Genomic DNA, 26,488 nt, shown 5'->3' with positions numbered 1-26,488 from the left:
AATAAGAGATAAAAACAAGAGAAATTGCGAAAAGTTCCAGGTCATCCCTCTGAGATTAATTAACGGGCTTAAGGACGTCTGTCATTGCCACGCTTGGGAGCATCCTTGAGCCAATGAACATTTCTATTTCTGCACCCCAAGGCCAAGGGAACAGGTAGCCTAAGGACTTTTGCGCAATGAAATTAGATTGAGGAGTTGATTAAAGGTATTCCAGAAGTTGGCTTTTCTGAGAATGAAAGATGTCTTGTGGACACATACTTGACAAAATCGATGAACAAGCGACTTTGCTGGTGTTTTAAAGGTGAGTTACAAATGAGGAGTAAGAGTGATAGGAATAAAGATGGAGGTACGTATATATGAAAGGAGAAATAAAAAAAATAAAAACCAGGAAAGACGTGTGTTTTGCCACGAATCAGAGAACATTGGTCTTAATTGGACTGATGTACTACATGCAGAAGACCTGGGCACAATAATGAACGAATTCGCAGATTCTGAAGTGGAGGCAGTAGTTATGATAGAATCACTGTAGAGGTGATTTTACCTGAAAACGAAACAACACCTCATGCATTAATTGGATTGTTTTGCAGAATATGTAATAAAGATGCAAACCCTGATAATCAGGAACTGGAAGTCATACCAAAGAAAACTGACATGACTGAAAGTGGCCACCACTATTAAGGCGTTTCACCTGTGTCATTCATGAAGACAGTATTCGGTATGCTCATCATGAATAGGTTGGAGGCATAAATCTGTAGCTGCTTAGAGGTGAAGAAGTTGGTTTTAGAAACGACAGGAGTTGCACAGATCATGTTTTGCAGCAGAGTGAATCTGAAAACCGGCTTCTGGTGATGTATGTAGATTACAGGAAGATATTCGTGTCAACAAATCAGTATTGTGGAAGACCTTACACTACCATGGTATTCCGATTAGATACGTGAAACTAAATAATGTCACAAAGATAATATTGAATTTCGGTAAATAGTGGGATGATATGGGGAATGTTATGTCACCTTTGTTGTTTGCCTTTCTCATGGATTTTACAATAGAAAAAGAAGTTGAAGATAGGGTTTAGAATGGAGTAAGAATGGAAACTTGGCAGATTTACAATATACTGATGATGCTGTTTTAGTTAGCATTTCACCACAGGATTTACTGATTCTCTTCGCTGAATAGAATGTATCATATATCTAGAGAGATACGACATAAGATAAATCTAAGAAAAACAGAGATATTGAAGGCTAAGTATACACAGAGGAAAGAAAAGATACTAGATGGAGCAAGGATCAGTGATGTTGAGTCTTTCAAATGCTAGAGAGCAATATGCATTGCAGGCTCTCATGAGTTGAAGTGTAATGGGAGACTTAAATAGGCAAATTATACAATGGGCAGGCTGAATAAAATTTTGAAACCATATAAACTTAATTTACATATGAAAATAAGACTATATATTAGTTTAATATGATCGGTATTGCTGTACAAACATGAATCATAACATGATAATGGAACTATCTCAAAATTTTTTTCTTATTTTAGATTATAAATTGAAAAAAAGACGGTGTTAGGTTTCAGGTGTCTGGATAGAGTAAGAAATTATACCATAAGGGAAATTACAGAAGTTCCTTATGTAAATGAGATAATGATGAAGGGAAGATGGAAGTGTCTTAGCGTTACATGTCCTTCGCACCACCTCTGAGAGAATAGTATGTGGTAGGGTCAGGTAGGCTCCTGCAGGCAACAAAGGGGTTAGAAGATGCAGGTCTTCATGATGATGATTATGAGACGGAAGGCTGGAAATGAGTGGAGAATTGTGGATTTGTTGCGATGGAAGTACAGGAAAGACATAAGTGGCAGAATTTCACGGAGGCTCTTGCATTGCATTGTCTTCCGGGTGATGATATGTATGTTGTAATTTTAAAGCTGGGGTCTTGCTAGATAAACGGGGTATACTAGGATGATATGCAACTTACCTGAATTACCACAAAAATCTGGACTCTGACCTTGAGGACAGCTAAAATTACAAAGAACAAAATACGGCTCAAGGCCCACTTCAAGAGGGAAGTTATTAGATAAACTCTGGGGTTTAACTTAATTCATTATATTTACAAAAGAAGAAACATAAGAAGCATTGTAGCGTAATTCCGGTGTAATAAGGCGAGAGCAAATGACGGGGAATTTCCTGGAGGGAATGCAATGGGTTGCTCACTTCAAAGGGCGTTGAAAACGAGGTAGTGAGGGCCACTACGCACACAAGATGATACGCAGATCCACAGCTGAATACTCCTAATCTGCAATTGAAACACTTATGGTTACTCAGCCGACACTAGCACTGTAATGAAGGAATCGAGGAATTGCATAGATGCCTAGACTGAACTCGATTCCAGTGACTCGAATATCATACAGTTACATTGCACTTCTCGTAAATGCTTTGCAAATTAAACAGCACAAAATATAAAAAGCATTACAGGTCTCACTGTAGGTATATCGCTCTATGAAAAGAAAAGAAAATCGTTGAAGGCGAACAGGGAACGGGGCTGACGAAAAACCTTAAATCCTGGTACTCTACCTTTCTTAGGAGCTGAAGTTCTCTTCTTATGAGGGGCCAGCGAGAGGGAGGGCAGGTAAATTAAGTCACAACAAAAGTTACTTTGGATAGTGCCAGCCACGTTTTGGAAATAGGCAGTTTAATGGAGCAAGGGACGGAGTTCTGTCCTCCGTGGCCCCCCGAACAATTCTAAGACCGAGCATCTCTCTCCAAGGCCCTTTATAGCTTCGAGGATTAGGTTTTCCTCTCTTCCCAGATGGCGTTGTGATCACTCTGCCCACATGGAAATGCGGGCCGCGTGGCTGCAATTTCAAGATGTGGGAATGCACGTGTTCAGTCCACCAGCTGACCTGCCTCGGGCGACGATTAACTCTGATCGGGTCCACACCTGGAATTAAGGAATTTCCAACAGCACTTCGGACAAGAAAGAGATTAAAGTGGTTATCCCCCAAAAGGCAGTGGTGAGAGAGGTTTTAGAGGAGAATTTGCCTACAGTGAATCATACTAAATTGAATTAATTAATTGCTTAGTCCTTTTTCCTTTGACTTATTGCATGCAAGATGGCGTATGAGAGGATACTCTTGATACCTCCCCCACCTTGAAGGCATTTACACCTTTAGTCGGGTTGAAATGGCTAAAATTATGTTATCGTAACAGGCAATAATTTCTCTCTTCACAACCTTTGGGGTACATTATTCTAAGATATAATATTTCTGCTACATATCAGAGTCATTTATAAACAACAGAAATCACTTATGACTTTTACTTTATGTTGCAGAATTAATGTACTCTGCTGGCAACAGTAATACTTTTACCTTCTAAGAATTATAAGTAAGCAGCATTTTGCGAATATAGAATAGCTAGATTATTACAAATTGAACCTAACATCGTGAGGTTAATATTGTTATACTTAGAATGCTCCATACAATTATTAGTAAAACTTTTAGTCACAAGTTCATGCGGTTAATATTCCTTGAGGAGGCAATACAACGCAAGTATTCCTGGGCTTTGTTAGGTGTTGCCACGATACTTGTGAGCGACGTCTCAGTGCCATTCGGGGCATTATAAACACTTGCCCCAGGGACACATATTATAAGTACATGCGATGTATTAGTACATAGTATTGGCTATGGAAGGCAGAGGTTACGAATTACTAGGAAAAGAACAATAATAAAAGGGAGTACCTCACTCTGGGAGTCACTGATAAGGCATACTAACAACACGAAACTAACCTTATGTTGTAGGTGCCGTTGTGGCACTCATCTACTTATGTAAGGTATAACATTGTGAGTAATGTACACAGTTTGCGAGTCTGGGACTAGAGATTCGTCACAAAAGAATAACAAAAGAATAGATGACAGATACAAAGTAATTAATAATTGTTGTAAACAGATGGTGATTAAAGATGCCGAAATTATATTCCTTAGCCTATGGAAATGGCTAGGTTCATTCTTTAGCCCAAAAGGCCTCAAAGGGAAGTCATAGGACTTACAAAATTGGGATATCTGTCAATTGCACTCTGCATTGGCAAAGTGGGAACAAGGTAAACTATAAGCCTTTATGAGGCGAAAAATAATATGATTAATTGAACAAAATAATGAAATGAAAAATGTTAAAGGAAAAGAATAAATTAAAGTGTTGTAAGGAAATTAAATAAGTGAGGAAACCTGACACCCTCTTCTGGGTAGAGGTGCCAAGGTCCTCGTATGGTAGAGGGCGACACTGTTCCAAGTTAGCGCTAGTGCCAAAGTAGCTCAGGGGTTCTCCTTTGGCGATCTGGAGCCATCTACGTCCGTGATTTTCTTCCGTGGACCTGTTTTAGGTTGATGGTTTTCCTTGGTAGGCGAGGGGAACTGGTCAAACCAAGCCTGAGGAGGATAATTTAGTGCCACCCAGGTCGGCTTCTTGGATGGCCGAAGAAGGGGCATTCGCTACAGGCTCTGCCCCAAGTCGTTGCAGTTGCTTAAGCTCATTGGCCAGTTGAGGTATGGCAGAATCCTCACTCATACTCACGTCTGCTGAGGACTGGGAAAGAGAGGAAGATGTTCTGGTGGACGTGGGAGGCCCGTATGTTGCAATGACCAGCTCAGGCACGGGTTGCGAGGCCGCACCTTTGAGTGAGCTTCTGCTGTGGTCAGAAGAATCCATCTCTCTTACCGGCACTGGTAGCGGAGCCAAGCCGGGCAAAGAGAAGGGATCCGAAGTGGGATCTCTTGAACGGAGATCTGGGGTGTGCTTTGGCACTGACACTATGGCAGGGTCAGGCACTGGTATAGGATTTGGAGATTGCTCACTGTTCGGGATGGATGGAGCTTGGCACTGCTCAGTGCACTCAAGTGGCACTGGCAGAGATTGAGAGTCAATTTTGGGATCTCCAGGGGGAGATTGATTGAATGCCTTGGCACTGGCACTGGGGCAGGGCCTGGCACATGGCTGGGCTTTGAAATCTGCTTGGATGGAGGTGGCCACTGCACAGAGTACTTGAGGGGCTCGGAAACCCAGATTGTTGTATTTTTGATGGAGACTGGAAGTCTTGTCCCAGCAGGAGGTCATAACCTCCAGGAATGTAGCTTGCTACGGCAAGGTGCAGATTTTGGATTTATGAGGTCTCGTGACTCTCAACTGAACAGTAGGAAGTATCATTTTAAATTGATTGATACCCTCTCTTGTGATGAGTTTACGGAACTGGAATAAGCAGTCCCATAAGGACTTGGATATGTGTGAAATACGCAAATATAAAGTCTCGAAATGGACTTGGGTTTTTAGCACAAGGTTTGATGCAAGCCTTAAATAATGATTTGCAGAGAATTGTCAGAGCCGGTGGAATTAAAATAACAGACTTATGTAGAATTGGATACCGCTTAATATGCTTTTGACTTTTTACTAGCTCACACAAATGGCCACAGTGCCTGAATGAGTGTTTGTGCTGGCGTCACAGCAAATATTATAAAATTGCCCTGGGTAAACGGGAAGCGGTAGCTTCGAAAAATTCACAACTAAATGCGTGAATGAATGATTATGCTGGTGGTGGCAGCGAATGCTATAAAATTGTTCTGGGCAAATGGGAATCGGTAGTTTCGAAAAATTCGCAACTAAATGAGTAATTTAATTATTATACTGGCAGTTCAGCAAGTATTATAAAATTGTGTTGCTCTAGGCACATTATAAAATTGTATTTCTCTAGGCAAGTAGAGAGGGGTTGCTTCCGAATGTACACAATTAAATACGAGAGAAACAAGGTAGCTGGCTCCTCAGCCAAGAGAGAATGCGTAGAGTACAACGAGAAAAGAATGTGCTTATTTCAAAAGCGCGATATTAAAATTCGATAGAATATGACGAGTACACGAAAAAATTCTTCGTTTACCATGCACTGGCAAATTTTCTGCCAACGACATCTCACGTGCTGAAGGGAAAAAGGAAATATTTACTTTATTCTAGAGACCTGATTTTGTTTACTTTAGCAATCCCATAGGACAGGGGACAGTTCAGCACATGCTCGTGAAGAGAAACAACCAACAAATACAGCAAACAAATGCAACGCAGTCTCAGCTTAGCTGACACCTGGCCGAGCGAAGCTTTGAGCAAATTTTAATAAGACGACTGATAAATTTTGGAAGATTTTCTTCTCTTCTGGGAGAATGAATGAATGGATGCTTCCTTTTTTCTCACGGTTTGTTTACTAGAGATTGAATGGAATTTACCACATGCGTATCTTTTATGGAGGAATTCAAACAAATGTGAATACTAACCACGATTTTCGGCTTGCATGGCCTGAACAAATTTTTACGGGTTTATGAGATTTATCCAATAAGGAAGAATAATATCTTTGCCTAGCGAATTCCTAACCTCTACGAGAGAGAGAGAGAGAGTGAGTAAAAATATCCTATCTCCAGCGATACGAAAATTGCTGGACTGGGTTAGCCCACATGGCTGTAATGTGTGCCTAGCTAGTATTTCGGGACTTTCAAATTGTCCTTATCACGTGGACGAAGGAATAAGGGCACTATTCCTTTTACTAACTCTTCACTGAGTGTCGTTTCCTACCTTCCCAGTTTTAAAACATGCAGCAGTACCACAAAAATCTTGTGTAAAGATTAATAACTTTCTTTTCTTTATAACTGGGGTACATGCATGTGTTCTAACAATTCCTAACTCTGTTTCAGCCACGATTTTATTCGTATCTAACAAAAAATAAGCATAATAACACGAACTTACTGTGGAAATGGATCACTTGTGCGCTTATAGGGGAATTTCCGCTAATTAAGAAGGTTCATTTCTTGTCTCGCGTTCAGCTCTTAGCTGATAACTGCAAATTGCCAAAAGGGGTAAGGACTCAATCTGTGACATTTCAGATTGCGAGATCTCGGCAATAAAGTCGCCAGTGTTGTATTTTTAAAACTGGGGTCTCGCTAGATAAATGGGGTATACTAGGATGATACACAACTTACCGTAATTACCACAAAAATCTGGACTCTGGCCTTGAGGACAGCTAAAATTACAAACAACAAAATACGCCTGAAGGGCTACTTCAAAAGGTGGGTGATTAGATAAACTCTGGGGTGTAATGCAATTCATTATATTTACAAGAAAACACATCAGAAGAATGGTGGCGTAATTCTGGGGTAATGAGGCAAGTGCAAATGATGGGAAATTTCCAGGAGGGAATACAAACGGGTTGCCCGCTTCAAAAGAAAGTTGCAAGGGCCACTACGCACACAGATGATATGCAGATCCACAGTGAAAACTCCTAATCTGTAATCGAAACACTTACGGTTACTCAACCGAAACGAGCACTGTAACGAGGGAATGGAGGAATTGTGTAGAAGATGCCTGGACTGAACTAGATTCCAGTAACTCAAACATCATATGATTATGTTACACTTCTTGTAAATGCTTTGAAAATTAAACAGCACAAAATATAAAGCAATACAGGTCTCACTGTAATTATATCGCACTATGAAAAGAAAGGAACATAGTTGGAGGAGAATGGGGAACTTGGCTGACAGAAAACCTTAAATCCTGGTACTCTACCTTTCTTTAGGAGCTGAAGTTCGTTTCTTATGAGGGCCAGCGAGAGGGGGCCAAGTGAATTAATTCACAACAAAAGTAACTTTGGATACTGCCCGCCACATGTCGAAAATAGGCAGTTTGGTAGAGCAAGGGACGGAGCCCTGGAGTTCGTGCCTCTGCGCCAGCAATTCTGAGAGCAAGCTCCTCTCTCTAGAGCCCTTTATAGCTTCGGAAGTTACGGCTTTCTCTTCCTAGATGGCGTTGTGATCACTCTGCCCACGTGGAACTGCAGGCAGCATGGTTCCGATTTCAAAATGGCGGAATGCATTTGGTCAGCCCACCAGCTGACCTGCCTCGGGCGACGATTAGCTCTGGTCGGGTTCGCACCTGGAATTAAGGGATTTCCGACGGCACTTTGGACAAGAAAGGGGTTAAAGGGGTTTTCCCCCCAAAGGCCAGTGGTGAGAGGTTGTAGAGGTGAATTTGTTTACGGTGAATCATACTAAATTGACCTTATTGAATTACGTAGTCCTTTTATTTCATGAAAGGTGGCGTAGGAGGAATATTCTTAATAATATGTATATATATATATATATATATATATATATATATATATATATATATATATATATATATATATATATATATATATATATATATATATATATATATATATATATATATATATATATATATATACAGTATATACAGAGTGAGCGAAAGAGAGTATAATTATGAGCTACCAAGAGAGAGAGAGAGAGAGAGAGAAACTCCTTTCAAAATGCTGAATAGCGTGCTAATTGGTTAGTAAAGGGTATATATGCAACTGTGCAAATAGATGAATCTTAATAACAATTGAAGGTTAAAGGAAACGTTTGATTAAACTTGTGCCTCAAATTATATTTGGTGCAAATAAATTAAAACCTGTTATTATACTAACAGCGATAGTTAGAACTGACCAAATGCTTTTACAAGTAAATGAATTTTGTCTTTAAAACAACTGCATAATATGCAAACATACACAAGCACACACACTTACACACAATATATATATATATATATATATATATATATATATATATATATATATATATATATATATATATATATTATAATATATATACATATATATACACACATAGTGCAAGAGTTAGAAAAAATAATAAGAGGCGTCAGTACATAGCGCTTTCTTGTATATAATATACACTTCACTTCTGTAGGGTTCCACTTTGTACAGCACCCTGAAGAAGTGTATGTCAAATAAACAGAAGTGCTAGGTAGTGAGGCCTCTTATTAGTTCCTTCTGGCTCTTGAAGTACATTTAATCGTTATCATTGTGACAGTGTAGTAGAGATATATATATATATATATATATATATATATATATATATATATATATATATATATATATATATATATATATATATATATATATATATATAGACTGCTAAGTAAAGGACTAGAAGTCGAAAGGCCTTGCAGCACTCCACTGTTTCTCTTTCCTTCGTGGATTTTGTCTTTATTTATATATATTCATCACGTTCCATATTTTCGTGATTCAGTTATACATATATATATAAATTCCTCCCTTTTGATTCTTCATATACTACATATATTTTGCAAACAACCAAAACAATTGCATCCTTTTTTCTTTCATTCCCATTCAAGATCCACATTTCATTCTCAAAAAGGACAATTGAATTACCAACCTCATCATACATTACCAGTTTAGTTTTCATAAACACTCCAAGTCTTTTCAAAATGTGTTGCTCACAGCCTGCTATCTGTCTTGCTTCACCTATTTTGAGACACCTCTTCTGTCATATTTATTTGTAAATACATATACAAATCAATTGCTTCAATTCATCCAAAAATCCAATTCAGTGTTAATTGCTCTGTTTTTATGATTTCCATTGAACCCTTAACACTAGACTATTGGTTATATTTATTCTCAGTATTCTCCTTTTGCAAATACTTTCTATATCTTTCACCAGTCTCTGCAGTTACTCTTCACCTCCCCAATTCATTACTGTATCATCCACAAACAACATCCGTTTCACACTCCATTCACCACCCATATACTACGTACCCGACAACTTTGCACCTACTTCCAATTTCTTTGCCCCCGATTGCAACTATATTTAATTTTTTTCCGACTTTATACATCAAGTCATCAATAAGGATATTAAGGATCCCTGGAAACATCACCACCTTTGTCTCGAACTCACTTCTACGCAAAACCAGTGTCCTTCTCATATAACACGCTTTGCATCCATCATAAAAGAGAATTGAATTGTGTGTGGACGGTTGGTATGTTGAGATACTGTACCCTCCTTGATAAACATTAAGTGTGGGGGGTCAAAGTCAATGACAGAAAAAAAGTTGAAGCTGTTGAAATATATTCTTTTCTTAGTATTTTTGGTGTAAAAAGACATTCAAGACTACAAAATGTGGAGATAAAGGAAGTGGTAAGGGGTTAGCATAGATGGTCGTATGGAAAGAATGAAAGACGAGTTTGGTGAGAAGTATACAGTTCAGAAGCGTTCGATGAAGTAAGCAAAGGAAGAAATAGAAATGGTTGGATAGATACTTAAGAGAACTATTGGAAAGAAAGGGCTTTATTATCCAGAAAGTGGAGAATAGTTTGCAAGGTAGGAGTGAATGTTGCAGTGTCTGTGTAGGAAGGTTTGACCTAATGCTCGTTTACCCTTCTGTTTTGTTGTACGAAGTGGCTGATGTGGAATTTTACTGCACATGAGGGTTTATCAGTAATGGAGCAGTTATAGCATGAATGTTACAAAGGTAAGCAACCTAGACAAGAGCTAACCTGTTGTGACCTGGGGAAGTAGGCATACGGAGCCTTCTCGATCATGGTAAAGTAGGCAGATGTTAAATAGAAAAGGAGTGGTAGAAGTTTTCTCGTGAATGTCTTTCTTTCCTGACTGAGCCCTATTATGGTACCCTGACCTTTCAGAGTCTCCTTTTACCAAAAAGATGCCATTGCAATCACCAAACTATACAGGCTATTTCCAGTAAAAGCAAATAATAGATTTGACACAATTACCCATTATAACTCATTGGTATCATCCATCCTGTGATGATTTCCGTATAACTCCCAACCGTGAATGCGGTTTCTTTGCTACTAATTTAGAGAACATTATTTTAATGTTAGTTGATATGGCAGTTTGGCCAGCTTGGTCAAATCAAGTTGTGAAGAAATTAAGGAAAAAAAAAAGTTCCCATCCCCCAACTGCCTGTAATATGATACTCAGAGTAAATTCTTCAATTTGCTTTTTAATCTCCTAAAATATCTTTTTATCTGTATCAAGAAAAACTCAAGGGCTTCAGTGATCATCCAAATTGACAATTAGGTGTACTCTTACGTTCGTACTTATTTGCTTGAAATTGATTGCCATTGATTGCTGTTTACTCTGAATTGATTGTGAAATTTTGATACACAACCTGGACTGTTTACTGAAAGAAATTTTATGAAAGTAAAACTAGTAAAATTCAAGGCTTAGTTAACCCTTTCGGTGCGCAATTTTCGCAACAGAATTCTTTGTGTAAGAGGTAGCATGACATTCGTATATATACATTAAAATCATAACATAATACATATTTCTTTGTAAAACACGCAAGCAATTGATGTTAAATTCGTTGTGCTAGCAACCATTCACTTGCCGACAACCAGCGAACTGATATTTATTTCCTTACTTGTCACCAATTATTCCTTGTTGCAATCACCTTTCCAACGAAACCAGTTACGAAACGTCCATCAACCATGGGCATTAGTCGTGAAAAAACTAAGCAGTATTAACACTTATTACTTATTTTCTAAATTACATTGAGACTATAAACATGATCATTAATTATAAAAAGTTAATAACTAATGGAAAGATTGTCATTATTATAAGATATGTTATTTTGTAAATATACACTTCACTTAATGTCATGTCGTCCATAATCCTCCATGTCATGGTAGCAAGAAAGCTTTGCGTTGCTTGTCGGTAAGTGAATGCTTCTTAACAAAACGAAATTAACAGCGATTTCCTGTGTTTTTCGCAAAAAAAAAGAAGTGTATGGTTGCTGGGTTTATTATAATTTAAAGTCGAAAGGAATAATTATACTTTTTATAATCCACTTACTCTTGAATGAAGAACAACGTATATTATACAATATACGAGATTGGGTAGTCGGTATTTCCTGTAAGACATATACACCTATTTTAACAGACAAACAACTAGGAGGATCACAGTTATCCGTCGTAACTGTCAGTCATTGTTCTATCTTTTTTTTCGTACAGTGCTTAAGGGACAGGTTTAGTTTTAGTTGAGGATCCCTTTGTTATCTTGTCGAATTCACGTTTTCTTTTAAGTGACTAGACACGGTACTTAAGAAAACGTAATGACGATATTACACAAACATTTATCTATATTCTTCTTGAATTTTAACCTGCATTTATGTCCCAGCACGAGGTAGTCAACAGGCAAATAGTAGTAGAATTTAAGGACGTGCTGCCTGAGTAAACACGTAGCTAATATCAGTGATAATCGACTGCTACATTAAATTTATTGGCACGAGAAAGAATAGAGAAAAATGACGGCTATGTCATTTATATCGGCACTATGTCGGTATAACTGCCATGTGCTAGTGACTGTAGGATTATTGTTTAGCTTATTGAATGAACTGATTTTAGAATTAACGCTGGGTCTATGGCACGTAGGTTACCGTATTATTTACCTTATTTTTCTACAGAAAAATAAACCCTGTCCTTCAACCAAAACACTGGAATTGGTAAACCTAGTCACGAAATGAAAAGTAGTTAATTCATTACTCTGCTAAATGCAAATGACACTGACCTGAAGCAAGAAAATGCAACAACTTCGGAAAATAAACATTTCAGACTGTGTGGCAACATGAACATCTTTTGGTGTCTTTATCAGTGACAAGGCATTTCAAGACACCGAAAGAAATCGCCTGTGACGTAGGTCTAACACCTTATTGACACCTTGCCGCCAGGCCAAGAACCTCTTTTTTACCCTGCTGAAAACTCTTAAGAACAAAGTTTTTCTCGGATACTTATTATGTTTTATAGGTAAATCTTAAAAAAATAAATTATTGAGTTACGATGTCAAGTTATAGATATAATTTCTGTAATGGCTGAATTTAGGTGTATGCTACAAAGAAATAGCAAGTGGGTCTACCCTCACCTTCCTGCCACATTTCATAGCCTGTGATAAACCTTTGTTATCCCTCAGCTAACTTTCTTATTATTTAACCGGGTATTTCTCGTCTTTCTGAACCAGTGATGAACAATTACAGTGACTGCACCCTAAAGAATTGGGAGAGTAGGGAACAAAAAAGCCTCTTCTATTTCCGCCTCCTCCTGTTTATTGGCCTAGTGAGCATTACATCGGATTTGCCTTGCAAGCGAAGTTTTTGTTATTTCCAGAGCTCGGAAGAACAAGAAAAGATGGGGGGAGGAGGAGGAGGAGGAGAGAGAGAGCATTTCTCATTTCATAGCTCTCCCAACTCTTTAGGATACAATCAGTTTTTCTATTTTAGAATCCTAACCAATGATATACTACAGGAATTCAGTTTCTGTATCTTCTTTCTTGACGCAATCTTAGCATCAGTTAAATTGTCATTACTAGGGATGTTGAAAATGTCGAACTGGCTATGGAGAGTTAGACTAAATTCTTCTACTTTAAATTGCGTTTCACAAGTGCCTCAATTATTCTGGATTATTTCACAACTGCACAATACCTTTATCGGTTCGATTATTTTATTTCAGGGTCCTAGTCTCATACACCACTTCACCATGTCTGCAATCCGCCACTGTCGCCTAGCTACCGGGTACATAATTCATTGCTTAGGTCAATAGGGGCACAATGTGTTTTAACGGGAATCGAACTAGGTTCACCATCTTGATGAAACAACCATTCTGATCACTCGCTTTCGAAACTTACGAGAACCACGTTTGTTATTTACTCGTTTTCATATGCGCTTTACCCTACTTTATGCGTCATTCTCACTTCTCTGTTCGGTTTTCATTTTTGATCTGCGGAAGCTTGCTTAACAAGTTAATTGCTTTTTAAGCTTATTCCTAAGATACACATTTACAGGAAGACAGAGAAAATGGGAGAGAAATTCATCTCTGGTAAAAGGTTATCGAACTTAATTCCTCTTTGGAAGCATAGGATGCAAGAGCTGTCATATAAAAGTTCCTAGTAAGAGGATAATTGCAGACAATAGCAAAAGAAAAGGAACGGTTCATATGCACGACGTCTGGATCTCACCAGCATCACCTATGTCGAAGCGTAATGAAAGGAGAGTTTTACTTAGACTGTTACGGTGAACCACTAAGGTATGATTGAGTTTGCGAGAATTTACAGAGTAAACGAAGCTTTATCTTTCTTCCACCCCAAAAATTAATATTGTAAACTATTGACCTTCAATTGACACTGTTGTAAGAGTAGGCTCTTGCAAATCTGAATCATATGATCGTAAGGTAGAACAAAATATTCAGTGTGTCCTTCACGGCAGCACACTTTTGCTCCCAACTCGGCAAACGAAAGGCCTTGTAGTTTTTTTTTTTTTTTTTTTTTGCGAAGTCGGATGGAACAGGAAACTGAATACTGTCACATGGGCGATTTGTTTGGGCATCTTATGATGCCTTGACACCAAATAAGGCATCGAAAGTTGCTTGTGTTGGCACGGAGGCCAAATCGTTTGCTACCTAAACACGCATTTCTCTTCAGAGAGAATTCGTATGTGTACTTAGCCAGGTAATATACTTAGTATCATTTATTTCATAAATGTGTGTAGCATTTGAAACGTTATTCTTCAAGGGCGATTGCCTACTAATATTGTTTAGAATGCTCAGTATAACACATGCCATAGGCCTGGGCTGATATCTTAAAAGTTTTTCCACATTGGCTTAAAAGGAAAACGCCGTTCCTGGAATATGTTGGGTAATAGAGCTCTACAAGCAAAGATCAATTATGGTTCAGTTGTTTTGATAAAGTGTAAATAAGGAAAGTAATCGAATCCTTATGAGATCTTGTTTCACAGACCACTGAGGCATTGTGTTTATCCCTAGAAGTTTTTGCACTTTTTGTAACTTTTGGAATATCGCCTGGAGTAGAGCTAAAGTTGTGGTAGGACAGAGCTCCCGTTGGATACTAGCCTAGAAATGCTAGTAAAGAAAGGTCTTTGAGTTGAGGTAGACCCACCTGTAGTTATTCGACATCGCAAGGTGTCTGCTTTTTACTAGTATTGTTAAAATAACGTTGTAAGTGGGTATATGTTCACACTGTGAAAGGAACAACGATTGAGTCTTTTTACAAAAGGCGTGATATTATTGTATATTTAGTTTCAACTCTTCTATATGATCTCTTATATAGTTTATTGTAGCTTTAAACGTCAACATGAATGATTCCAATCTTATCTTCCTTTTAAAATGAAAAATTATTTATTCTACAAAAGTTGTTTTGTAGAATGAAACAAAAAGTCATCTACCCCAAAATCAATATATGGAGATTTTAGCACATGCTCTTCCTTACACTGTGAGAATGGCAATCAACTGCAGTTTGCGTGCACACTGACCAGAGAAAGGGTTTTTTTTGTGAATGGAAAATAGAATTATTACCACTGGCTATTGGCTTTTTCAGTTCGGTGACTTCAACACGATTGGAAAATATTCTTTGGGTTGGGTCATGTTGTTGACATCTTTTTATTGTAGTGTTAGCTCTTTACATACATCGATCATTATTTTGGCATGGAACTAGCCCTCACATGTAAGCATGTGATGAACTTATATGAGTCCCTTGGGTGATCGCCCTTCTTTTCCCTTAGAAGAGAAAATGCGCCAAGTAGCTGATGTTGCGGCTCCCCAACTTCATTACCTCCGACCAGTTCAAATCAAAACCATCTCTTATAAATGGCTGCTGTGATTATTCAAATGAGCTGCACAAGATTACTTCATGTTTAAGATTAGAATTAGAGTGTCAGATTCAGGTTGATAAGTGAAAATTATATAACGTATGAAAATTTGCCATGACCTGTACGATACTTACGACTAGTACACCTGGCAGCAGGGTTGGCTGGCAGCCTGGCATCCCATCTTCGGCGGCACGTCTGTAACACATTTTCAGTGCGCTGAGAGCTTTAGTGGTCTTGAGATGGTGCATTGTGGACAAGTGGTTTATTTCTGTGTTTGTTTATTGTCTATGGTGGATTAAACTAAGTGACAACATAATTGATGGTTTACCGTGGATATTAAGTGCTTGTTCAAAGTGAATGAACGGTCGTTTGTCTCATGGATAATTAAGGAGGCGAGAAAATACGATTGGGCACAACAGGTTGGTTGACTTGACTTTTAGCCTCCATCATTTTTTTTTTACGAGGGCGTAGGGGCACGGATGTTTGTTGATATTAGGAAAACAAAATATTGTGTTAGTTTTACTACGCATATGTTATAAGTAATATTTATGTTATTTTGCAGGACTTTTAATATTATAAAAAGATGGGTACAAGACCATTTAAGGATATACAGTATAGGCAATACATGTTGACAGTGCATTGGTTGAATGGACATTTCCAGGTATCAATGAACATGTTTAATAGGCCATATTTGTATCAAAAGCTCATAGTTCATCAGTGAAGTCTGCTTATATCGACCGCTGTCCTGTAGGCATAACCTTATCATGATAGGTTTAAATTGGCCTGGATTAATATAAGGCTTAGGCGTTAGGCATTTTAGATGATGATGTGCTGAAAGCTGTATGTAGGCCTAAACTTTTTATATATATTTTTAGCTTGACAGACTACTACTTATCACTTACCGATTTCAGAAAACTAAATAGCACTCGCCGACTGGTAGTGGTACCAATGGGTCATCAGTCCATAATTTTGGGCCAGCTTTCTTCTGGCGATAGGCCTTCTCCATTGTTTTATCAGGATGTAGCACGGGCAGGATTATGTATGAATTCAGTCCAGTACTGGACGACCTTTATAAGGATCATTGATAATAACATTTGCTCTGAAATGTGATAGCACAAGGGATGACACATCATTAACAAAGTCAAAATACATTTGCTATAGACCAGGCAAGTAAGGCTAGGCTATAAAGGACATCTTTATCCAACTGTTTTTATTTATGTTACTTGTTGCACTGTTCTTCCATTACAATGTATAGTTGTCGACATGGAAGTTTGTTTCTCAGTACCCTAAGCCATTTCGGGTCATGCAGTTAAGGTCAGCTCGTCCCTGATTATCCAAGCATTTCACCAATGTTGTTGCTAATTAACCATAAAGTTATTGTTTGCTATATAAGCTTTAGTTTTACGGGGACTTTTTCAATCAATTGGAGCATTAATTTGTCGTCCACTGCTTGTTTTGTTTGAAAACAAACTCGGCATCCCCTCCCCCCCACCTTAGGAGATTTAGTTTGTGAAAAGAAGCGAAACGAGCAGTAAAAGAAATATAATGTTTGTGAAAAGAAGGGAAACGAGCAGAAAAGAAATATAATGTTTGTGAAAAGAAGGGAAACGAGCAGTAAAAGAAATATGTTTGTGAAAAGAAGCGAAACGAGCAGTAAAAGAAATATAATGTTTGTGAAAAGAAGGGAAACGAGCAGTAAAAGAAATATGTTTGTGAAAAGAAGCGAAACGAGCAGTAAAAGAAATATAATGTTTGTGAAAAGAAGGGAAACGAGCAGTAAAAGAAATATAATGTTCTCAAATAAAAAAAATGGCCTTTTTTTCTGATTCCCCATGTCATATATAAAACAATGCACGCTCATGGTTGAGAAAAATCCTCCCACCTCCGTAAACAAAGGGTCAGTTTGAGGTTGCTTAGTGTATACCACAAACCTTAGAACATGAGATACATTTCAAGTCCTCATTCCAAATCAGGCCACAACAACTTAAAACGTTTGTTCTAATACTAATGGTAAAACAGTTTCGACATGTTTGGCCATTGTTGATATTTAAATATTGTAATGGGATTTTAGGAGCCCAGGAATTTGGTTTTGTTAACTTGTGGGATAGAACAGAGCCATTTGATCTGGTTAGCGAGATATGATTGGTTTGAAAATAATGGCGGAGAAGAGAGAAGTGAATTACAATAGACGCAGTTGTTCCTCCGGAACTCTGATTGTAATGGTCTTTTTTAAGTGGCAATAATCAACTGTATATCGTTCACAAAGTCTGTTCCTATATGTTTTATCGCGTAATTTTAATGCATTCGCTAATTCTTTTGCTTGCAATATGTGGGTCTGCATTTTTAATGTAGTTTATTTGTTTTATGAATTTGAGTGGTATATTTGTACAAGCGTCATGGCTCGGACGCTCAACTAAGCTTGTAAGCAGCTTTGCTTCATCAGCTTATACAAGACACTGGCAATACTCTGGTAGAATGTTAAGACTTGTTGGCTGGTATTTAAAGTTTCAAGACTCGTTCTTTTCTGTTTTTTTTAATGGGGGTTTGGTTAACACCTCCGCTTTCATTTTTCATGTTAACAGTTTCGTTGCTAGTTTGAAGTTGAATATATACACAGTATGATATTGTTGTGGTATATATTATATATATAATATTATATATATATATATATATATATATATATATATATATATATATATATATATACACAGTATATATATAATAGGCTATGTGTGTTATGAATTTTTGTCACATACACCCGTGTCGATTTTATATTCACAACTCTTGAGCCACAAATGTCATTTACTATACCTCAGAAATAACTTACACCAAGAGGAATTATCATACAAGTAATAAGTGCGTCCTCACGGGCAGGATTAGAACCGTTGCCTGGTGTAGAAACAACGTTAGACAGTGACTTTTACCACTGAGCTTGATAGGCAATGATATTTGTACTTTATTAGTTGTAGTATTCACACACATACATACATATAGGCCTATATATATATATATATATATATATATATATATATATATATATATATATATATATATAAATAAACAAAGCATTAAGCAGTTGCTCCTAACGGGGGTGACTACAGAAAAAAAAAATTTTTTTCATTGACACGTTCGTACGGAAGAATATGCGAGTTTTGGTATTTATGGTTTTAATTTGTTACTGCTCCAGTGATGTGTTGGTAATTCCTTTGCTCGGCATCGTATTGTTTTAGCAGAATTTTATGGAGTCTTGCAATGATAACTGGGGGCAAAGATGTGAAACATAAGACTGCATGCGTTATACTGAGAGTTGACATCTTATGGACAAAAGCAATATGATTTGGGTGTAGGCCTAGACTGGCCTAAATTATGGCTTATGCTCTTTTGTAGTATCATTTTGATAGTAATGCGTACAAGACCAAGTTTTTATTATTATTATTATTATTATTATTATTATTATTATTATTATTATTATTATTATTATTCGGTTCTTCAAGTGGAATATCCAAGTTTGTTCCTTTATATAGGCTAGTATTACTGACCCGTAAAGTTATCAGCATCTATAACCCTGCCAGGCAGATCGACCCAATTATTAAGATAGTAAATTGAAATGAATAGGTAATTATGTTGACAACGGTAATGCTGGCTGTATCGAGTGTAAAGGAATCCTAAATTAGGATGCGCAAATTCTGTTACTTATAAGATACATTCTCGTATTTGCGAAGGCTAGGTTGCTGGAATTGTATCACTCTATGAGTCTACATGGAAAGCTGAATGAAAGTTACAAAAAACTGGTGGCAGAAATTGAACAGTCATGAATTAGTATTACGCATTAGAATTAAGTTCTTTACTTTTTAAGTAGAAGACTGATGAACTGGTGGGCTCTGGTTAATGAAATGCATCGTAAAAAGATGAAGTACTAGAACTCAGTATCTATAATATGTGATGAGAAAAAAAGTGAATGGCGTTAGAGCTACATAACTTTACCATAAATATACGAAATCGTCCTCGATGGAATAGCTTATTTATCATGAATCTTTGGAGGACCAGAACTCCAACGAACGCAGCGGAGAGCGAAGATGGCTATTTATGGTGTGTGACAGTCGTACCTGGTGGAATGTTAATGAACGGGTGAATAGCAGCTCGTATGCGGTGTTTATGATGTGAATGCTAATTATCTTCTAAGGGATTAGGATATTTTTTGGTTGCGTTTTCTTCTTGCTAGATTTACTTTCGTTGCTATTATTATTATTATTATTAGTATTATTATTATTATTATAGGGATATTTTTGGTTGCGTGTTCTTCTTGCTAGACATTTTCTTTGCTGTTATTATTATTATTATTCCGTAAGGTTCCAAGCTCTCAGCGCAGACTATTTACTAATATGGAGATTAAGTATGTGAACTAATGTGTGTTTTTTGTCGCATGCGTATAAAAAAAATCTTTGACTTTTTTTTTTTGGACGGAGAGTAACTTTTTTTTTTTGAACGGAGAGTAAACGCCAAGCTTTTTTTTATTTTATTTTATTAATGGACAAGCTAGGCATGCTGTGACCCAAGGTTGCGTCTAAAATAATTGATCGAGTTGGTTGCATTAACGGGTCGCGTTTCCTGAGCATCATTTCCGTGTCACGTTAAGGAACTGAAGGACGGTCATAAATTTAATTATATGAAGTTTCATGCCAGACCTCCATTATGATTGCTTGCTTAATGAGAATTGATCTCGATTGTTTTCCGTTTAGGTTTTGTAAGTTTTTTTTTTTTGGTAAATCCAAGTAGCTTTCGTGCGGGTAGGACGTGTCTGTGAAGTGCCCTGTGAAAAGTGCCTGACTTGCGCGATGTTCAAAGAGAGATGAAGAGGAAGGAAAAAGAGAAAATAAATACTGTAGAAATTAAATCAAGTAAAGGGAAGATCAAACTGTCATAAGAACATTATCTCATAATTATCGAAGCAGCACGTAAAGATATGGAACACTAAATGAAATACTAGAGAAGGCTGAGTCAACCCAAATCGAGAGAGAGCCAGCAACCTGCGGACATTGCTTTGGGGAAGTTGATGATGAAGGAACTTGCTGTGAAATGTGTGACGTATGGTTTTATTATGAATTTTCGGGTATCGAGGTCAGATACACACCCATACTTCGTAGTGATAACATATTGTACATCTGTAATACTGCAAGAGGCGTGAGCAAAGAACACACAACAAACTCATTGACGTAATGATCAACGTAGATGAAATCCAAAACAAAATTGATAATGTTGAAGAAGATGAAAAGACCATGACAAACATGGACAAAACTCATGCTGAATCACTAAAGACAAAAAAAGTGCTTTTGATCAAATCTATAAACGAAGATAGCACAGCAGCTGATGAAAAGCGACAAAATATGAGTAAAATAACGGCGCCAGTTGAACAGGTTAAAACAACAAGAGATGGACACTTATTTGTAAGATTTCTAGACGGGAAAAACTTAGAAAAGACAAAAATGGAGATTCAGAATATCAACAGTATATCAGTAAATTAGAAGGGTAAACTTAAAAAATCCATGGATAGGTAGCCTCATTTCTGAAAATGACGACCTGAAAATTGTAAAAGAAATGAAAGCCAAAGATGACAAATATAAACACTGTATCATCAGATGCACACCACAAATACGAAGGGCTATTTATGATAAAGGTGACAAATTGTGTACACTGTATAGCCGTTGCAAAGTATTCGACTGTTACATGCTATAAATGTCAGGAATTTGGTCACGGCGCAGCAAATTGTAGAAATGACCAAGCTTGCCCTAGATGTGATGAAAATCACAAATCAGATGAATGTGCTAGCAACATCTTCAAGTGTACAAATTGTGTGAAGAAAGTTCATAGTGATGCTAAACATAAAACATATGATGGCAATAAGGTGCACAGTATATAAAGAATATGTGTCAAAGGTGAAAAATAATACGGACCATGGCTTTGACTAATAATCTGTGCAATTTAATAAGAAGAAAGCAAATTTTAAAAAAAGAACTAAAGACTTTTCTATCCTGCAGGAGCTACGATACTGACGAGAAAACACTGAAAGACAATGATAAAATATAAGAAGAACATTGTTTTGAAAACGTACAAGGGCCCGCCAGAGAGGGAATTATCCCTGTGGGGGGCTGTACATAAAACCAAACAAAGTGAAACAAAGTGAAGTAATGAAATGCCTTCATAATGGTCATTTGAAGCTGAAATGTAACTGTGGACTGTTTACGCGAATGAGATTAATTTATTCTAACGTCCTGATATCTCTCTTCATTGGTAATCGAAGGTAAACTAATGGGCCTCAGAGGCTCAAGAGGTTACCGCTTTGTTTTTTATACTAAGTTTATCATCAGATGTAATCACGGCGGTGCTGCTACTTTTATTATGGCAAGATATCCTTATTCACCATTTTTCACGCGGTAGCTAGCGTAGGGTCTTGCTTCCTCAACAAAGCTTATCTGCTCCTCCCACCTTAGTACTCGTACTTCACTTGAGACTAATGGATCAGGGGAGTAGGGGACCTTAGTTCACAATGTACGAGGACGTTTCAACTTCCGGCCGTTGTCATTGTTCATACAAGGTGCGCCAGGGAAATTAAGCTCGGAGTACTATAATGAACTTTCGCCAACTGTAGTATTTATTTGCTTGATTATACCGGGTTCATTGCCATTCAGTGTGTTTCGATGTGTGCACTTGTAATGTTACGTGCACTACGAATTTGGTACCTTCAGGTTAAAGGAGACGAGAGAAAGCATGAGACTTGGCGGATCAAGACTCAGAATAGAGCATAGATTAGAATTGGTTAAACCACGTCAGTAAGAACAGCTTAGAAGGTCAGCAACAAATGGGGGGAATTAGGAAAAAATTGAAATCTATGAGGGTGGGGTAGGGGGTAAAGATATGGCTAATTATCTCTCACCTAATATGTAAGTACAAGCAAGATATTACGGTAAAGATAATGAACTTTCTATTTATGAAGGAAAATGATTAAGCCGAGTTCTGAAATTATTTCTTAACACATGGTATGGATTCTTTTTCCTTTGTTAAAAACAGTGAAAATTCTGTTGGTTCGCGCTGCTGTTATAACTATTGATACACTTGTATAGGTTTTCTTTGACATCAGATATTGTGATATTTTGATTTGTGGAAAAATCTAGATTTTACTGCAAGCTGAGGAGTGTGAAAGTTATATATTTAATTTCTGTATTCAAGGCAGGTAACTCCTTGCCCTTTTTCTTAAACGGGTTATTCTTTCACCGTAGAAAGTCGTTGATATTCACTTTTTACATTATTATGGAGCTGTCTCCTATAAGCGTTCAGTAGTACAGAAATCATATTTTGATTTCAGCCCGTTTCTCTTGTAGGCTAGTCAAGTAGCCTAGCTTACACTAGTCTCGGTGTAAGTCATGCTTCGAGTTCAGTACTGAATGATATCTGCCAGTTCTGTGCTAAAGGGTTACCTGTAGTAAAGTACACAGATCTCGCTCTCAGTTGACTGCGTAAGTTTTCCAGAGTTGAATAATGAAAGTCGCATTTCAACGCCTGTGCACAAGTCTTCCTTCGAGTTCGTCACTAAACTGGCGCTTCAATTTCAGTATTACAGTCTTTCGTCAGGTTAAGCATACACGGCCACTTAGGGTATGTACAAACGATTTGTTTCTTGTTGAAATCGCAAAGTTGTTGGGTGAATTATAAACGTTCTGTACATACGTTTTGCTTGAATTTAGTAAACTAGTTTTGCATAAGTTCAACACGTAAGGTTGCGTCCACACTGCTGTGAACGGTAACTTATAGCACAAACATCACAAACAGGTTGAATACAAGTTACCGAGTTATTGGTGGTCTTAACCAGTGTTTCATACGGTTATCCAGCTTAAACAACGATTCGTCCTTCTCCTAGCCTACGGTTGTTGACTTATTTTCAACCTGCTTTTGATATGTATGCGGTAAGATGTTTTGCTGTATTGTAGATGCACAACTATTCTCGCTTTGAGTCTAATACAGAAGTCTTACTAAAGTTGTTACGCAATTCTCGCTTCAGTTCAGCGCTCAAGTCTCGCTTTGAGGCCTGTACTAAAGTCTGTCTTTGAGTTCAGTCTACAAGTCTTGCTTTGGGTCTAGTACTATAGTTTTGGCTAATTGTGCAAGTCTTCGTCAAGCTCTTTACACTAGTCTTGCTTAGATAGCAGTACAAGGTTAAATCTTGGGATGTGTGCTGAAATCTTCATTTGAGTTCAGTACGCAAGTCTCGCTCTTAGCTCAGTACTCAAGTCTCGATTCAAGCTCGCTACCCAAGTCTTGTTCTGGGTTCGGTACACAAAGCATCAAATTATATGCCTTTATATTTTCTGCTCATGTGCTGAGCATTATGACTTGTTTTACGATGTCATGGTTTGCTACTACTTTGTTATGCCTTAAACAGTGTCATACGTCGTTATTTGTAAATTCCTATTTTTTTTTTAAATCTTAGGACGTTTTATTGGAATGTTGAAACTTACAGAAAGAAAGAGACAAAACCCCCCACGGGTTAATGAAGTCCTTTTATTGTTAAAAATAACTTGAATTAGAGAAATATATTTATTTTAGATATATTTTTATATCTTGTATTTGTACCGATTTATTCGTATGCGGTACCAGTTCAGTTTTCTTTTGAAATTCATCGTATTTCGATTTTTTCGTTCAGTTTTATTTTGGTATGTTTAATTATGACGACATTATTTATTTCAACATCACCCATGTCGCCTCCATTTTATTTTGACGTTTATTACGTCGTATTAGTTAATATTTTAACGTAATAACTTATATTTGCCGATTTTACGGCGTCTTTAGATTCCATAATAATCCCAAGGTCACTTAAGATTCTTTTTATTATAATTAGCGGTAATTGCCAACATTTAAGGGCCGCTTGTCTATTTATTCACATGCCAGTTTAATGAGCTGCCTATCCGCTTAAAGAAATACGCTTTTAAACGCCTCTCCTTGAGGTTGTAATGGAGGGCATGATCGAAAGAGGAGGCAGGGGACCCTGAGTTATTAACATTAATTATCGGTAGTTAAGGAAAGAAATAGCTGAAGGTCGGGAATGGCTGATGGAGTGAGAGGAGAGAGGTGGGAGGTAGAGGCGCTGTACGGAAAGAAGAGGAAATGGTGGATGGAGGAAGAATGGAAAGAGAACAGAGATGGAAGATGAATGGAGACAGTTCACGGAATGGATAAATGTAGAATAAATGAAAGGGAGGTGGAAAAACTGGAATGTGTAAAATTTTGAATAGCCGAAGCAAGGCGAAGGAATGGAGAGGAAGGACAGGTACACACGTGATGTTTGTGTTCAGGTTAAACAGAAGAGAGGGAAGTCCTAGAATCTCTCTCTCTCTCTCTCTCTCTCTCTCTCTCTCTCTCTCTCTCTCTCTCTCTCTCTCTCCCGACCCTCCATTCTCTGTCTTGTACCCATTATAATCAGCTCCTCTCCTCCTTCCTGAACACAGCTCACATGGCCTTGATCCTTGGTGGCTTTCTTATTATTTAATCTTCCAATTGTTTGAAAAGCTGTTCTCGCGGTAAGAGGTTACACTTCAGTAATGCATCTTCCTTTTGTTTTGGTCGGCGAGTGCTCGAGTGCTCTCTCTCTCTCTCTCTCTCTCTCTCTCTCTCTCTCTCTCTCTCTCTCTCTCTCTCTCTCTCTCTCTCTCTTTTGAACAATAAATCATGCTAATGGAATGACAAGCCTAATGTATATTGTTGTCGACATTTGTATTCTCGGGAATTTCCCTTAGTTTCTCAGTAATTGAATTCTCACATTTTTATATTACAGTTACTGTCTATTCGATGTCATGTAGGCTGTATATTATACTGCCTTCATGCATTCTTTGTTGAGTGACTTTCTGTTTAAGGAAGCTTTTTTTATTGTAAAGTTTACATTTTAATTTAATAAGGATTGTTGACTTGCGTTCAGTGGCGTAGCTGGCATTCCATCATGGAGGGTCCCTAGGTGGGGCCGAGATATTTGTTGGGGGCCGGGCCCAAGGAAAATTACACAAAACTAATGTACCAATTCTGTAGTTAATAAAATCTGCTATTCTCGAATGTATATATCCATGGGAATGAAGGAAGATAATAGTGTTAGTAAACCTGTATTTGAAATGATAGAGCTCAATTTTCAATTAACTTTCAACTCTTGCTATTTGCAAATGTATCAAATACTGTAATGTAAATTTCCTCACAACCTTATATTCAACACTAGCCTAATTTCTGTTTATCAAGTTTTAATGTTCAACTATAGTATAATATCCGTGTCATGTAAATATATCACAGTAGTGCATCTCATCAATAACACAAAAGACTTATGACCCTCCAAAATCTCTTCAAAATTTCAGCCTATCCCATCCCCCTCTTATTCTGAACTGTAACTGTAGTTTCAGTCAGTTCATACATAAGCTGATGACATTAAGTTGGATCACAGGAGGATTCTCTGATAATTATTCTACAGCACCACTGTAGTTTGGCTTTTTTAAACGTTGTGGTTAAATGTCGCTTTCGACCGTCGTAGGACATAATCGCTAGGGCGGGAATATCTGCTTTTGACGACCAGAGTGTTAATGTTTAGCTACAAGGGGAATCCCAACTGGGGGGGCCAGTTGGGAGGGCCAGTCATCTGACTGGGGGGCTCCGGGCCCCCCCAAAGCGACGCCAGTGCTTGCGTTCCGTTTGATATAAAAGCAAAATTTGTAAATCGAATTATTCGACATCCTGTATCTCTGTTGTAACGGGATATAAGACTGAACAGCTTGATAGCGGAATAAACTTTTCTAACCAATGGTTTTCCCGTGGGACTCTGCATATCTTGTGCCTGAATAGGCCCGCCATTTTCAATAATAATGCACCTGTTCTTTTGCAAGTTCTATCTACCGTGACTGTGCCGTTACGTTAGATTTTTTTTAAACTGTATATACAAATCTACATGACAGTGTGACAATCTTAGTG

General features: G+C 37.6%; 1 protein-coding gene and 1 long non-coding RNA gene across 2 annotated transcripts in view; one reads left to right on the top strand and one right to left on the bottom strand.

Moving 5' to 3' along the window:
• Positions 1 to 2,135: 2,135 nt before the first annotated feature.
• On the bottom strand, positions 2,136 to 7,727 carry LOC136832889 (uncharacterized). Its single transcript, XR_010851349.1, has 3 exons — positions 7,574 to 7,727; positions 2,564 to 2,930; positions 2,136 to 2,285 (listed from the first exon to the last, which is right to left on the bottom strand). It is a non-coding gene; the product is annotated as an uncharacterized lncRNA (long non-coding RNA).
• Positions 7,728 to 15,698: 7,971 nt separating this feature from the next.
• LOC136832805 (uncharacterized) overlaps positions 15,699 to 26,488 on the top strand; it is a 186,584-nt gene continuing 175,794 nt past the window's right edge. The window contains exon 1 of the mRNA XM_067094388.1: positions 15,699 to 15,915. The gene's annotated coding sequence lies outside the window, so the exon portion shown is untranslated. The remainder of the gene's footprint in view (positions 15,916 to 26,488) is intronic.

This window comes from Macrobrachium rosenbergii, chromosome 50 (genome assembly GCF_040412425.1).
Source record: "Macrobrachium rosenbergii isolate ZJJX-2024 chromosome 50, ASM4041242v1, whole genome shotgun sequence".
NCBI classification, from domain to species: domain Eukaryota; kingdom Metazoa; phylum Arthropoda; class Malacostraca; order Decapoda; family Palaemonidae; genus Macrobrachium; species Macrobrachium rosenbergii.
The sequence above is the reverse complement of the archived record's forward strand: the minus strand, read 5'-3'. Positions and strand labels throughout refer to the sequence as shown.